The 16,943-nt window shown below is 30.4% G+C and overlaps 2 protein-coding genes across 6 annotated transcripts in view; one reads left to right on the top strand and one right to left on the bottom strand.

Annotated features, from left to right (window-relative positions):
• The window catches only part of LOC142325476 (uncharacterized), a 388,745-nt gene that overhangs the window by 54,838 nt on the left and 316,964 nt on the right, over positions 1-16,943 (top strand). For 4 of the 5 annotated variants that reach the window (XM_075367290.1, XM_075367289.1, XM_075367288.1 and 1 more), the window contains exon 2: positions 4,970-5,145. The exons of the other annotated variant lie outside the window; for it this stretch is intronic. The gene's annotated coding sequence lies outside the window, so the exon portion shown is untranslated. The remainder of the gene's footprint in view (positions 1-4,969; positions 5,146-16,943) is intronic. 5 annotated transcript variants of the gene reach the window in all.
• The window catches only part of LOC142325477 (neuronal acetylcholine receptor subunit alpha-7-like), a 909,238-nt gene that overhangs the window by 773,665 nt on the left and 118,630 nt on the right, over positions 1-16,943 (bottom strand). The window lies entirely within an intron of this gene.

Here is a 16,943-nt window from a genome sequence, read left to right as displayed (position 1 = left end):
TCAACATCCTACAACTAATCGTTTCTGAGTTATACGAAATACATACGTACGTACGTACGTAAGTACAGACGACTCGCCGAAACTAGTCAAAATGAATTCAGGGTTGATGAAAATGGATATTTCCGTTAAAATCTCGAAAAATCTCGGTGTTCAGATCACAATACTTTCTTTACTTCGTACATGGAAGTAAAAATGTAAAAATTTAAAGGATGGGAACTGGAAACTTTGCTTAGATGTTCTACCGAGAAAATGAAAGTGTATATGCGCGCGCGCGTGTGTTTTGTTTACATGTACTAGTTACACCCAAGAAAGTTTTACAAACCTGGTTAGTGAATTGTGAAATAAACTATTGCATCTGTTTTCGGATCTTATAGTGATTTGAATGATTCCGTAAACTAAAGAACTAGATGATTTCAGATCGATCAAAAGCTATGCGATCCGACAATCTGGGATTATAAACTTTATCCTAATTCAAAGTGTGTATCGCGGTTTTCTTTTCATACCGCAATTTTATTTCCAACTGACTTGTGATCTAAAGAAGCTATGAGATCATCCCAAAGGTCGTTTGATTTCAGTAACATAGTGGATGAATCACTAGCTAGGGGTTGTCAGTAATATTTAGTTATCTCTTTCATTCTACTTAAACTTAAGTGTGCTTTTTATCCTAAAAGTTGAGCAAGTTTAGTGATCCCATTAATTATTTTATAGTTGTTTCGCGGATATCTCGTGAATGGCTTAACCATTTTTAACAAAACTTGCAGGATGAAGTTATTACATGGCTGAAAATTATCTTTGCCTTAGTATTCAATTTTTTCTGAAGGTTTTCCCCACCTCTGAAAGAATAATTCATTTTTTATTTGTATTTGTTCTCTGGCGATACAATTTATGGAGTTTAATTATTGTCAAATTGATATTAAAACACTCTTTATTAAATTTATAATGTATCGTTTAATACGTAATTATTTTATGAAACTCAAACATTTCATTGTTTGCTGTTAATATTATCATTCATTTTGTTTTTTTTTTAAAAATGTGATTGTTTGGATCGGTGTATCTGATCTGTCAGAGTGATCCATTATTGCGGATGATCGGAGGAGATCCGTATTAAGACTGGTGAATGTACGGTGGTATCTGCGATTCGTTAAATATATGTGATTACGGTCGGATAAAAAAAAAACCGGTTTTGCTTAATGAAGATAAGAATTATACATCATTATCGGACAATATTTCATTCTGTTGACACTTCGCTGTTATAAGTAAATAAAATTATAATATTTTCAAACTACATCTGCATGGTATTAAAAATAGCCATTGTTTATATTTTATTTTAATAAATTATTCATAGATATTTCTTAAATATGCCCAATAAATAAATATCTTTTTTTTTTATTTTTATACATAATTACTAACAATAACTTAATTACATATTTTATTTTTAATAATAATAATAAAATTCCATCAATTTCAGCGATGTAACATATTTATGTATAACTTAAATGAAAATTTAGCTACCCTCTGTAGATAAATCCATGATTGAGGGTTTACCATCACAATAACATTTTATAAAGTGAAACATAAATTCTGAGATACACGACCAGCAGCGTAAAATAAACAATTTATAAATATTTTAATTTTAAAATTGTAATTTCTTTTAATAATTTTTTAGTAATTAAGTTTCTAGTAACCAAAAATAACAAGAGCATTGAGTTCTCTAAAGTTCTTGATTCCTTTATATAATTAATTTTCAAATTGTACAACGTCGGAGCCAGAAATTAATAAAAATGTCTATACATTTTCAATTTTGGCTAAAGTAACATAAGATTGCCATTCCTGTGTAAATTACTCTTAACATATGTGCGTTATACATGTAACACCTTTTATAAATTTTTTAGGAACTTTTTATGGAAAAAATTCGTTAAATTTTAAATTAAGCTACTCCAACCCATTAACTTAAATTATATTTTACGCTTGAATGTTTATATAAATCAGAATATGTTATATTCTGATAAATTAATTTTATATCGCATGTGTTTTTCCCATATAAGTCTAAATTGTTCATGTAATATATATATTTCGCTTTACTTTTTTGTTCGTGGCTGGTATTTAATTTTTTTACTATTTATAAATTTCAAAACAAACCCTCCCATCATGATTTAAATTAATATTTATACTAAATATAAAATTAAATAAAAAATAAGTAAATGATTTTTCTTTTGTAAGTATACACATATATATTTTCGGGAGTAAGTATAATTTATAGTTTTCGGGAGTTACTCTAGCACTTATTTAGATGATCAGAAGGATGAAGGATGATCAGATTTGGATGATCAGAATGATCATCCAAATCTTGTTACTTTTTAAATTGTTTGTATTCTCTTTTATGATCGATAATAAACGTAACTTTGTGATTGATTGGGATATGGTGGTAGCACAAATTATTTACTGCAATTGGTCAAAGAAGGTTAGATGGTTTCAATTTGATACATTCCGATTGATAAGCGGTATTATTATTATGTAGTTTAAAAAAAAATTTGGATATTAACATATGACTGAATTTGGTATATTGTAATTGGTCTAAACCATTCAGCGTTGTTATTGATATGATTAAGGTAATAATAAATGATTAGTCAAATATTTTTTATTCTTGTGATCGATTAAAAAAAATTCGATATTGTGATTCATTTGAAAATGTATCCTGATTTGGTTGATCGATTTAGTATTGCAATTCTTCGGAATACTAGAGTACTATAATAGAAATACTATTTCTTTAAAAAAACGGTAAATTTCAAACCTATTATACGTCCCCCTCAGGTTCACATATTTGATTCTTTAAAATGGAATTTCTCTGGAATGGATATGACCAATTCTTAAAGCATGAGTGTACTATAGATATACTCTAAAGTGACATCCTCTATGTAGATTATGTCATTAATTTCAAGAGACAGCTTGACACATCATTCAATTTTATGATTGAGTTATTTTAATGTATTTAGAGTCTTTTTGAAGATTTAGGAATTTTGTATCTGACACTCATTACAATCGCAGTACAGAAAATGCTACATTCCTAGACCTTACGACGAAGTGGTCTTACAATATTTGTTGTAAATAGTCTTGTGGTCAGTCTAACTGTATTTTTTCCTTATAACCACGATGATAAAGTACTGAGTTTTTATTGTACCTCTACAAATATCAACTTAATTTAGAATATTTTTTCTAAATATAGCTATTTTTATATATATGGAAAGAATTTTTTTCTAGATTTTAACAACCTGTCTTACTTTTTAAAAATTTGATCATATCTTCCATAAAAACATTGTCAAAATATGTACTTCACTCTTTTTCTAAATGGTATAAAAAAGTTTTCTTAAACATGGTTTTTGATTTTTTTTTTGATTGGAATTTCAGTACATAATAAAATAGTCTGTGAACACAAATAGTCATCTGTTTTAAGCTTTTTATTAGAATTGTAACCAGTAAATAATTCTAATAACATCCCATATTATTTTGCAAACGATGTAATATTTTTTTTTATTTTAACAAAATAAATAACTTTATACAGCATTAAGAAATAAAATTATATAAACTATTATGATCTTATCACCAGGCTATAAACTGTTGACAGCTAAAAAATTGTAAGCTATTTGAAACTCAGGTAATAGCTGTGATTTCTTAAGAAGTTTTCCTCCTTACATTCTGAAATATTTTTATCTCTTCTTTCTATATTAATTTTACCAAAAAAAAAAATCAGTGTTAACTTTTTATCCTTTCATATAACAAATCATATTTCAAACATAAAAATAATTCTACTTTCTTAAGTATATTTGTAACCGCTAAAGTTTTTATTTTTTTAACTTTTTTTTGTTTTTTGTTTTTTTTTCTTTAGAATTATCACTTTTTATCAATAAATTAATGGATGTTGTAGGTTATGAGATTTGAATCACTACTGAAACTGGGGTAGCATTCTTATAACATCAACCATTCCATGCAAGGCTTTCTAAGAAAATGAAGAATAAAGTGGTTTCCGTTTGACTTCTGCAATGAACCAAATATATTTTTGTATATTGGTATTTCAAGCCAACCAGAATACATTAGACATCTCATCTCTAAACGGGACAACTTAATTTTTTTCATCATAGGACTGTGTAGTGAACTTCATTACTTTCAGAGATTGTAACCTAAAAAAATTGTTATACATACCCCTTAAAAAGTGCTTATTTTAGACAAAATAAGTGTTTTTAAAGTGCACAGTACCCTTCATTTAAAAAAAACATTCCTTGTTAGTTCGGCTTTTGTTGTTGTTCTATCTACCCCTTTTGCTCTATCTACCCCCTTCGTAAAAAAGAACGCTTATCTTTGTTACAGTGAGTATAGACTTGGTTTATATACCTTCTTCACTTAAATGGATGCAAAAAAAAATATACTCTTAAGATCTTTTTAATAAGTAGTTCAAAATTATTAAGTTTTCCAAATATTAATCTTTTAAAACTGTTATTTTGTGTTCTAGAAAGTTTATTTTCTACTTACATACATATTTTTAACTTACAAAATCACAAAAAGGTATATCTGATAATAGTATGTAAGAGAATTTTATGAGTAGAAGTATAAAAATTATGTATTTTTTTTTAATCGGCTTTTTACGTAAACAAAACTTTTTTCTTTTTTTTTTAATAGTGCATCTTAAAGTTGTAAGATTTTACTATCCTTTTGATAATTTGTTTTAACATTTCATTATTATTTTTTTAATTGAAAAATTGATTACAGTAGTTTTTATTTGCATTTAATTTATTTCTTTAAAAATCGAAATAAAACCAAAAAAGGACAACTTTAAAACAATTGAGTTTATCATCTTTTAAAAGTTGGTTTCCCTTCCTTGTTTTAAATATTCATTTATTTATTATAGTATTTATTACTTGATATATCTTTGTATTTTAGAAAGGATTAGGAAGTAACTCGTCAGTTTTTTGTGCAGCTACAAAATAGGAAGCAAGAGTTCCTGAGTTGATTCATAAATATTCTCTCCTACCGAATACCGGGATTCTCTGCCGAGTCATCAGTTCCCAATGGCATCTTCAGGATGGAGAAAATAGCACGATTAGACCTATGTACACAGAACCGACCTTTGGGAAGAAAAGAGTAAAGAAAGAGGTGGGTGTTAATAAAGTAATAAATATTGAAATTTAAAATAATTAGTTCTTAAGTTTCTTTTAAATACTCTTTTAAAACATAAAACAGTTAAAGCAAAGAATCTATTTTCATTTACATAAAAAAGTTTAATTTTTAGTTTAGGATATAACGAGAAAGATCATACCTTTTCAAAATATGGTACAAAAGAAATATTTTAAATAAAATATCAGATACAATTAAACTGAAAAACGTGTGTAAGAAGAACATACATACCAATCGTAGAAGGAGAATGAAAGAAAAGTGAGCAGTCAAAGAAAGGGAAGTATTCGGTGGCAAAAAAGAGAAAAGATGGAGTTGAAAATTGTAAAGAAAGGAGATTAAAAAGGAATACAACCAATGTTAGAAAAACTTGAAGCTGTTAGAATAAGAGAAAAAAATAAGTAAACGGCAGAAGAGAAAAATGAAGGAACGGGAGAGAATGAAAAGAAATAAGATAGTTTGACGTGTCAAGCATACTCAAAACTTACGGAAACTTGAAACGGAAATCGATACATAAGCTAACAGCTAAATAAGTTAAAACAATTATCGGAACTGATACTCTGTGTAAACTGGATAACCTAGAAAGCGAGTATCAATAACGCCAAATTGAAATAAGAAATGACTTCAAGTCAATAAGATATTAATGTTCTCTTTGCCGTTCGATTGTCAAGTTTTGTTTACTATTAAAAAGTCGGGATATTTAAATTCTCTTCAGACTATTTGTTTTACTTATTCGGATTTAAAATAAACAAAATTCACGTATATACATTATATATATATATATATATATATATATATATATATGTAGTGCGCGAAACACCGTTAAATATATAAAGAATACATAAAATGTAGGTTAATGTAGATTTTTTATAAATTCTAATTAAAAAATAGTAAACCTTAGTCATATCAGTTCCATTACGATGAATAAAATGACACGAAGTAAAATTTAAGATCATTTCTTTTAACTTAAAATCTATCTCTTAAATTTAATTCATATTTCTTTATTATTATAGCGTGCGTTCCTAGCTGGAACCATGGAAACTGGATTAACCACCTCGTTGGCTGTATGTTCAAAGCGGAGTTGTTTATTCAGTGTGAATGTGAGTGCAGGGTTATATACGAGGGTTATTTTTTTCCAAGGTCCGATCGGTCACGAAATTAAAACCACAGTGAAAATAAAAATTTTTATTTTTATTTACCGTACTTACATAGTTACGCTCTTTCTCTACATAGTCACCACTCTGATTTAGACATTTGGCGTAGTGTGGTACGAACTTTCCAATACCCTCGTAATAGAACGGAGCCGCCTGTGTTTTCAGCTGTTTCTACGCTGGTCTGCAGCTCGATGTCTGTGCCAAAATGTTGTCCTCCTAGCCAGCGTTTCATCCTCCGCTTATTCTTACTCAAATAAGAATAAGAATAAGCGGAGAGAAATGTTGTTGTCATCAGGCATTGTCTTTCTCCATGGCAATCCTCGGCCGCACACTGCAGCTGTAACAAAGAAGCTCCTGCGTTGTTTTCGGTGGGAAGTGTTTGATCACCCAACATACAGCACGGACTTGGCTCCATCCAATTTTCACCTCTTTGCTCACATGAAACATTGGCTAGGGGGACAACTTTTTGGCACAGTCACCGAGTTGCAGACCTGCGTAGAAACATGCTATTGGAAAGTTGGTACCACCCTACGACAAAAGTCTAAATCGGAGTGGCGACTATTTAGAGAAATAGCGTAACTATGTAAGTACTTGTTACAAATTAAAAAAAAATTATTTTCACTGGTTTTAATTTCGTGACCGATCGGACCTTGAAAAAATAACCCTAGTACTCGCACCTTATCATTGGTTAAAAAACAACGAATTTGATTGGTAGAAATTTCGGGCCTGATAATGATAAGAATTACACTCACCTTATGATTGGTTGGAATTTCCGGCTTGATAATGATAAGAATTACACTCACCTTATGATTGGTTAAAAAACAAAGAATATGATTTATTGGAATTTTGTGCCCGATAATGATAAGAATTACACTCACCTTATGATTGGTTAAAAAACAAAGAATATGATTTATTGGAATTTTGTACCCGATAATGATAAGAATTACTCTCACCTTATGATTGGTTAATAAACAAAGAATACGATTGGTTGGAATTTCGTGCGAGATAATGATAAGAATTACTCTCACGTTATGATTGGTTAAAAAACAAAGAATACAATTGGTTGGAATTTTGTTCCCGATAATGATAAGAATTACTCTAACCTTATGATTGGTTAATAAACAAAGAATACGATTGGTTGGAATTTTGTGCCCGATAATGATAAGAATTACTCTCACCTTATGATTTGTTAAAAAGAAAGAATACAATTGGTAGGAATTTCGTGCCCGATAATGATAAGAATTAGAAGGGTTATTTTTTTTCAAGGTCTGATCGGTCACGAAATTAAAACCACAGTGTAAATAAAATATTTTTTATTTGTAACAATTACTTGCATAGTTACGCTATTTCTCACAATAGTCGCCACTCCGATTTAGACATTTGTCTTAGGGTGGTACCAACTTTCCAATACCCTCGTCATAGAATGGAGCCGCCTGTGTTTTCAGCCATGTTTCTACGCTGGTCTGCAGCTCGATTTCTGTGCCAAAATGTTTTCCTCCTAACCAGCGTTTAATGCGAGCAAAGAGATGAAAATCGGATGGAGTCAATTCCGGGCTGTATGGTGGGTGAATAAGAATAAGCGGAGAGGAATGTTGTCATCACGCATTGTCTTTCTCCATGACAATCTTCGGCCGCACACTGCAGCTGTATCAAAGAAGCTTCTGTAGCGTTTTCGTTGGGAAGTGTTTGATCACCCACCATACAGCACACACTTGGCTCCGTCCGATTTTCACCTCTTTGATCACATGAAACGGAGGACAAGGCTAGGAGGACAATATTTTGGCACAGCCATCGAGTTGCAGAGCAGCGTAGAAACATGACTGAAAACACAGGCGGCTCCGTTCTATGACGAGGATATTGGAAAGTTGGTACCACGCTACGACAAATGTCTAAATCGGAGTGGCAACTATGTAGAGAAATAGCGTAACTATGTAAGTACTGGTTACAAATAAAAATTTGTTATTTTCACTGTGGTTTTAATTTCGTGACCGATCGGACCTTGAAAAAAATAACCCTCGTATTTTAGTTGGACACTTCAACACGCTAAACAATATTGGAATTGGGCAAAGAATTTCCTAATGAAACCCTAAGCATCCATCAGTTGCCTCGTAATATATATGGATTAAAAACGAGATTTTTTATCGAGTTAACTTTGACAGAAAAATCACCGACCTGTAATTGCCTGCTTCTACTCTGAATAAAAATACCCCACCCCTCGATGGAGTTTGGGTGAAATGGGTGCTTGCTGCTCTTCTAAAGCACATAACGTACTCCTTTCGCGTAGGGTTTGTTCATTTGGTTTCACGGTTTCTGCATGGGTAATTCTTCCCTTTATCATCATTAACTTTTTTCCTTTATCCTTAATCTTATTCTTCTTAGGGTTTTCCGTGTTTTTATTAAATGCTTATTGCCTTCGTCTTACAATCTCTTTACGTAACTAGGTTCTTGATATCTATGTGATTTGATGGTTACGGTTTTATCCATAGACCCGCTTAGGATTCTGTTTCCTATTTGTTGGTATTACAAAAAATACATCCTGATCTTGAAGAGCTTATCGGGAAAAATTTTAACTCCTTATTGTTTTTAATAAAATACAATACAAGGCATGTGTGTGGCAAGTCTGCCTATAGGTTATGAAAAAATTTGCTTCCGATCTGAAATATTACACAAAGCATCCAAATAGTTGGGTGAATTGGTTAAAGCGTGGACTCATACTTATTCCATTACTTTCTACTTAAATCGTTCAACAACCAAATATGCGTTCCCAAATTATGAATGGGTTTTAGGCTTAGGAGATGACAGTGGATTAGTATTTAAAATTATTAAAAAAATATCAATATCAAACATTTGGTTAAAGTGTTATTCTTCCATATTATAATCAAATTGGAATAGCAAATAATAATAATAATTGATTTGTAGAGCCACAATAAAAAATATGACTGCCTTCTTCCAAAATATGGCTTCTTGAAAAACTTTAAAAAGTTGTTTTACCTAAAATTTCATATCAAAATATTAATATTTTTATTTTGTTACGATTACTTAATCTTTTATAACAATTTATAAATCAATATTGATTTTTTAAGAGCATTTTTTGACAAAGCGTTAACACTTTATTTATGGTTAGTCTACTCAATAACTCAGTTCGTTAATCTTACTTCAGTTCGATTCCACTTACCTCAAGATTCACTTAATCACTTCTGTAATGTTAAAAATTTTGAACACGACAATGAAATAAATCAATTGCTTTTAAGTCAGTAAATATCTTTTTATTCTATTTTTCTTACACCCGTCTTAGCATTGTGCCTTCCGTAACTTTGTACACAAAAAAATGAAATAAATATTTTTTCTTTAACATTATTTATTGAAGAATAATAGGTAGGCTATATTTTATTTATTATGAAAAAAATATTTTTATACAATACAAGATACGATTAATTTCATTTAATTAAAAATTATTGCAATATTAATAAAACAATTTTTTTTTCAGTTTCAGCTTAAAAGAAATTACTAAAATTTGAAGCTTATTAATTTATTTAGGCTAAACAGATGTTATAAATTATAAAACAAAATTACGATAAAAAATAAAGTTACATTTATTAAAAAATCTAAAACTATAAACGGCCATAAACCGTCATCAGTAGATAACGAGGAAACAATGTATGTTTTTGAAAAAATACATAAATTAGATAAATGTATAAAGAAAGCTGACAACAAAGTTATTATACCTTCCAAGTATTGATTATTAATTCTTATATAGTGGAAAAATAATGATACAAGAAAAAAAATTTATTAAGTTTAAATAAACTAAAAAAAGTTTTAAAAAATTAATAAATTTTAATAATAATCTTTAAAATTTTTCCTATACAATCCCTTCTTGTTTTATTACTGAAATTCTCCAACTTCAATTTATAGTTGATTTATTTATAAAATATTCGAAAAGTATATTTTTTTGGAATTTTTTCATTCAGGACTCAAACAAAACATTGACAGAAATAAGAAACTGTATAATTTACAAAATCGTTTGATTAAAACTTTAAATTTCACATTAGTGCTTGGTAAGATGCGGTTAAATTCATTTCTTAGAGTTATTTTTTATTAATTTTATATATAAAAAGATAGATACAATTTGAAAAGATTTTTATTTATCTTAAGAAAAAACCTAAAACCTGTAATTATCCGTTCACCAGAACTGTGTTAGATCTGATAGTTACTTTGAAGTTTTAATATATCGGTATACATAAGAAAAACTGAAAAACAGAATTAATTGAAACAATTCGACTTCTGTTGTTTCAGGCAAAATGTAGTTAAAAGTAAAGATTGCTTATATTTAAATAGAAGGAGAATACAATTAACGGCCTTTGAAATTAATTCTTATGAAAGTTGCTAGGAATATATAATATTACTGAAATTCTCCGGTAGTTTTGTAAATTATAATTCACGTGAATCTCTGAATGTTTGTATCCATAACCCGTTAAAAATTACGTAGAAAAATAATTTTATATTTCAAAATACAGATTTGGTCTTAATATCGTGTGGATAAATATATAGGTGGTTTTTCAAATGAATTAATCTAATAAACTTATAATCTAATAAACTTTTTTTAAATTTTTACAAAAACTATTGAGTTTACAAAAAAGTATTAAAGTAAAAGATTGCGAAGCTCGAAAAGACAAACAAAATTTGTTGTTAATCTTTTTTTTATCCGACGCATATTTCTCGAGATACACGTGAAAATTGATGTTTTTGCAGTTTTATCCCTACCTACTTGGTTGGTTCTCCTAGTGACGTTTCTGAACTTTAGAATTTGAGATACTTTTGGTATCTCAAATACCGAGAGTTCTCAAAATGACCAATATAATTGGTCCATTTACACGATTGGTGAGAAAATTGTACCCAACCCTTGAACTATAACTAATAGGGTTGTAGGCCACTTTACAAGATACTGGTCGAATCGTGAAAAACGGTAGAACCATATTTAAATTTACTGTCCTAGGTTGGTTGACCAAGTGAAGTGTAAGAGATTAAACATTGACTTCATTAAGACAAATATATATGGATGTATGTATATATGTACAGTTCGCCAAATCCTCTGAAATCCAGAACGTATTTTTCTTTACAGTCGACTTTACCAACTTCATCATAAGGGTTGAGTGTACAAATGAACAATATTTTCCTTTGAGAACTTAATGATGAGAACATTTAATGTGTTATAGATTCACGTCACAACCAAAAGAATAATTGGTATAGGAAAAAAGTAAAGCAACAAACTAATATATATTCCCGTTTCTTTGGAAAATCTATGCAATTATATGTATTGTGAAGACTCAGTAGGCGGAAATTATAACATATTTTATATTTCCGCTAGAATTATCATAATTGATTTTAGTATTATTTTTTGCCCTTCCTAGCATTGTCACTAACATTTGTAGTTAACGTGTTCAGAGTACCTCCAGTTGAACGTACACAAGTAAGTTTCTATTTACACTGTATCCATTTTTTAACTATGTCGGATTTTCAGGAAGTCTTTAACACCGATCGATATTAAAAAAATTGTATGAAAAAAATATTCCGTAATTAATGTATATTATCTTTGATTAAAATTAATAATCTTAATATTTTTTCATTTGTAAAAAAATACGGTATGTAACTCTCTATAATAGCCATTATCTGTTTACTTTATCCCTCGGTCGATTTTTTTTTTTTAATAATCTCCGGGACCATCGTTAGGCATTGCTTCAGAGGATGAGATGTGTATGATTTGTATCGCGTGTGAAAATGCCATGTTTGACCGGGAATGTAAAAAAATAAATTTCCATGTAGTAGCAATATTACTACTCAAGTTACTTTGGGTTACTAAACTTTAATTTTTTTTTTTAATTTCAACATACAAAAAGAAATAATTGAAAAAAATTAGAAAATTTGTAGAAGCCAGCAGAAAGAAAAAAATGACTTGTAAATATTTAAGAAAATAAAAACGAAAATCAAAGTGGTTATATACGGACAAGAGTAAAATATTATACTCGAATCATGAACCTCCTTCTTTATTTTAAGTCGATTAAAAACGAATAAAGTCAATCTATTATTTTCAAAATTGATCTTTTTAATATTATTATACTACATATCTGTTTATCTTATCAAAAGAGCGGAAGGGTCTAATCATTCAAAGGTAAACATTTTAAGATTGTTTTTTTTATACTCATATTAATTGTTAATACAGTGAAATGAAAAAAATATAATTTAATGTAAATAGATATTTGATTTTTATTAAATATGTTTACTATTGGATAATCACTTTTCACAGATTTATTTATTGATGATAAACACGAATAAAACTCATCTATTTATTCATTTATAATAAATTTTACAAAATATAAATTTAAAGTTGGGAAGTTTATTTGATTATTTTGTTTTATTACTACAATAGAAACTCATCTATCTGTGTTGATTTACTTATAATTTAATGGCGCTACAATACAGGGCGTCCCATATAAAACGCAACCCAACCTTATATTGGTAGGAATTGAAATAATAAAACGGCATGTGTAAATGTAAATGTAATTTTTATTATTACCATCCATTACCTTACATTTAGAGTAAATGTTGGAAGTGGCCGCTATCTTCTTGAATACAAGCTTCAATTCTTTTTACAGCGTTTCTTGCAACTTTTTTCAAAGTTTTTGGCTGGATATTTAATACAGCTTGTTCAATATTGACTTTCAATCGTTCAAGTGTTCGTTGTTTGTTGCTGTAGGCTTTTTCTTTGAGGTAACCCCATAGAAAAAAATCCGCCGCAGTCAAATCTGGAGAACTTGGTGGCCACACAAGCCTCGACCGATAACACGATTACCAATGAATTCCTCGACGAAATCAGAAGTTGAACCTGCATAGTGCGATGTCGCACCGTCACGTTGTAGCCAGCAGTGTCTGTCTTCCTCTTCCAAGAGTGCGATGAACTGAAATAAAATATCCTGATATCGTTCTGCATTAATGGTGTACTCGAAAGAAATAGGACCGATTATTTTCTTCCGCGATATCGCGCACCACACGCCCAACTTCTACGGATGTAATTGTTTTTCGTGATAAACGTGGGGATTTTCAGTACTCCAAATTCTACTGTTTTGGCTGTTTTCGTAGCCATCCAAATGAAACCGTGCTTCATCTGTGAAAAATAACGAATCCATAACATTAATTCCCTCACGCAGAAATCGACGAAACCGTTGACAATATTGTAGCCATATTTCTTTGTCGGGCTCAAGAAGTCGATGAACCGTTTGAATGCGATAAGGTCGTAATTGTAATCGTTTGGTCGCCCGACGAACAGTTGATTTAGACAAATTAATTTCAGCAGACAAACGTCTGATCGATTTATTTGGCGAGGCGAGTAATCGGTCTTTGATTTCAGTGACTGTATCTGTATTCAACACTGACGCAGAGCTTTTGTGTTCCTTGTTATTAACAGAACCGGTCTCTCTAAATTTTGCAACTAAGCTTAATACTGATGTTTTGTTAGGAGCTGGTTTATCTGGGTACTTATGGCGAAACAAATCTTGCACTGCACCCACTGATTTCGTACTGAAGTACGACTCAACAATGAAAACACGTTCATCTAGCGAAAACACCATCTTGTCTCTAGCAATACACTGAACGTTATGATTGCATTGTTGTTACTTTCGGTAGTGTTCTACTGCGTCGCCGCGATGTTCAGATGTTGGACGAGTCCATTTCAGTAACGAGTATAGGAGTAAGCTTGACTTTTGAAATTTCATGGATAAGTAATTGATGGGTTGCGTTTTATATGGGACACTCTGTATGTTTACCCTATTTAATAATTAATGTAACTTTATTATTATCGTCAAGAAAATTTAAATAATTATAATAATATGCTCAAATTAAAACAATTTGTATAATATAATAATATGAAAATATTTATCAAACTATGAGTGAGTAAACTTTATAGTAAGGTCTGTTAAACTGCTATGAAAACAAATTTGATGTTAAATAGATCTGAATAATCGCTCTTCTTAAATATAATTTAATTTACCACAGTAAACATCACTGAAAATATATTAACTGTTTGGTTTGAACGCTTTAATCTTCTTTTTTTTTTAGAATCCTATTGTGTGTAGTTAAACAAAAGTTCTGACTGAATGTAGTATGAGAAATATTAAGTTGATGATTGGTTTTATAATTTTGCTATAGCAATAAACAAATGTATATAGAAAAAAACTATTTTTTATTATATACTGTTTCATGAAAATATCTACCGAATGAATCCACTACAACAGAACAACAATGTAATGAAATATATATATTTAAAGATAATTTTTACACATAAATTATCTTGAGTTCAAAGTTAACTTTAAATCACCAGTATATTAGGGAAAAAACAGGCTTAATTACTACGTTGATTTGTTAAAATGCGATTGTGTTGGTTGAAATAATTTTTAAAAATATTCTAAGTGTACATAGTAGAATAACAAAATAACATTAATATTATATTATTCAACGAGGCTAAGTTACGACACTAGCTTTGGCGAGTGACGTAAACTTCGCACTCAAAATCAAACATTTTAGATGGAAAGATTGTGTCAAAACATTTTAAAGGGCAATGAAAAATAGAATATTTTTCCGTGAAGAACGTTCGGCTATATTACAATCCTATAAAATTTCGGTTATTTATTGTTTTTCACATCTAGTTTTAAATGCTGCCTATATAGTACACCCGAAATGGATACCGGAGGTTTTTGGTGGTTGGGTTTCGATTAACTACACATCTCAGGAATGGTCGGCCTGAGACTGTACAGACTACACTTCATTTATCGTTCTTATTCATCTCCGAAGTAATACCTTACGCTGGTTTCGGAGGCTTTTTAACGGAAAAAGAAAAGACATTACATCCCAAGTATTTTCCGAAAAATAGATCGTTCTGTGGTAGAAATGTTAAATTTTATTTATCTGATTATTTTTTTTTTGTTATGTCACATTTAATCAGTTTTTTAAGAGGTACCACTTTTGAAAGTAATTGTTAAAAATATTGAATTGTTACCTGTTTGATTAGGGTTGTAGTATTTGTAGATTTTTAAGAAAAAGTTTTTGATTTTCATAATTCTCTCCTTTTTTTTTAAATGTTTGATTATTCTTCATAAGATCCTTTAGGGGCTTATGGGTGAGTGGTGGTCTCATATCGAAAAAATAGATTGCTTTGAGGCAGGAGAATTTTCTAAAAGTCATTTTTCTATTGTTTAATGGTTGAAAAGTAATTTTATTTAATAAGTGTTTTCATCTTTATGAACACCTGGAGTATATATAGTCGCACAGCGCTATATATATATATATATAGAGAGAGAGAGAGAGAGAGAGAAGGATGTTTCTAAAATTGTGAGCCGGCTATACGTTTTCGGATTCTACTTGTAAAATTAAACAAAATGTATCCTTAGGAAAAAGTAGCAATTTCTCCCTGTCCGCCATTTTCTTATTTTTAAATCACAATATTATTTGTTAAGTTGACTTAAGTTGACTCGCCGTGAACAAGTAGCGGTGACCAGACTTAGAATCGGTCACACGCGATTAACAAATTTATATTTGTTAACCGGCGAAGTGAGACCAATGTGCGGTGTTTGTAATAAAACACTGACAATCAAGCATCTAATAGAAGAGTGTACCATATATGAGGACCTCAGAAAGAGGTTCCGTCTTACAAATAATATTAGTGCTGATCTGGATAATGGAAATGAAGAAAATATAGTTGCATTTTTACACGCCAGTGGACTTCTTAAAGGTGTTTTCTTAAAAGTCTATAAAATGGAAGTTTAAAGCTGTGGTAAAAGATACTCTAAGCGGTAGTTTTATAAATACATATAAGGGAGTCTCGAAGCGTGGCACGTATAGTGACGGGAGGTAGCCCTCTTGCCTAGGCCATTTTGGCTCACCTGCATTCAAGAGCAGTGAGTCGGGGTGTGTCCGATGATGGCATGGGGGACCCTCAAGGGTGGATTGAGGGCGCGAGGCTATGGGTGTACGCCGTGCATGCCTATGGCCTGATATAAGAAGGATTCAACTGCCACGGCACCCTGGCACGACTGATATACTGCTCAACGGCGGTTCTGGTCGCCCCGAGGGTGCTTAAACAAACTATAAATGAGACTACGTAGAAGAAAGAAAGAAAGAAAGATATGGTATTGATAAGATTAATTTTAATTTTAATTTCATGGTCTTTTGAGAACCTATCTCAAATTTTAATATTGGGGCCCTTTACACCCCGTAAGTGTTTGTGATTGTCCTTGTCTTTCATGTTTTAATGTTTATTGTGAAGTTTGTGTTTTTAAATAAAATGTAAGGGCCCTTTACACCCTTACATATGACGATCCTGATGGAGATAATAATTTCTTTTAAAGAATGTGACGAGGGCTAATGACCTTAGCAGTCGATGCCCGTAAAAATTCAGTTAAAAAAAAAAAAAAAAAAAAAAAAAAAAAAAAAAAAAAAAAAAATAATTGTGACACATTGTGACGAGAAAATCAGTAATCAGTTAATAATTCAAACACCCTTACTATTTCACATTCGGAAACGCGCTGATTTTCAGAGTACAACCCACTACGTACATTCGATCAACCAATATATCTAACA

This window comes from Lycorma delicatula, chromosome 5 (genome assembly GCF_047948215.1).
Source record: "Lycorma delicatula isolate Av1 chromosome 5, ASM4794821v1, whole genome shotgun sequence".
NCBI lineage: Eukaryota > Metazoa > Arthropoda > Insecta > Hemiptera > Fulgoridae > Lycorma > Lycorma delicatula.
The sequence above is the reverse complement of the archived record's forward strand: the minus strand, read 5'-3'. Positions and strand labels throughout refer to the sequence as shown.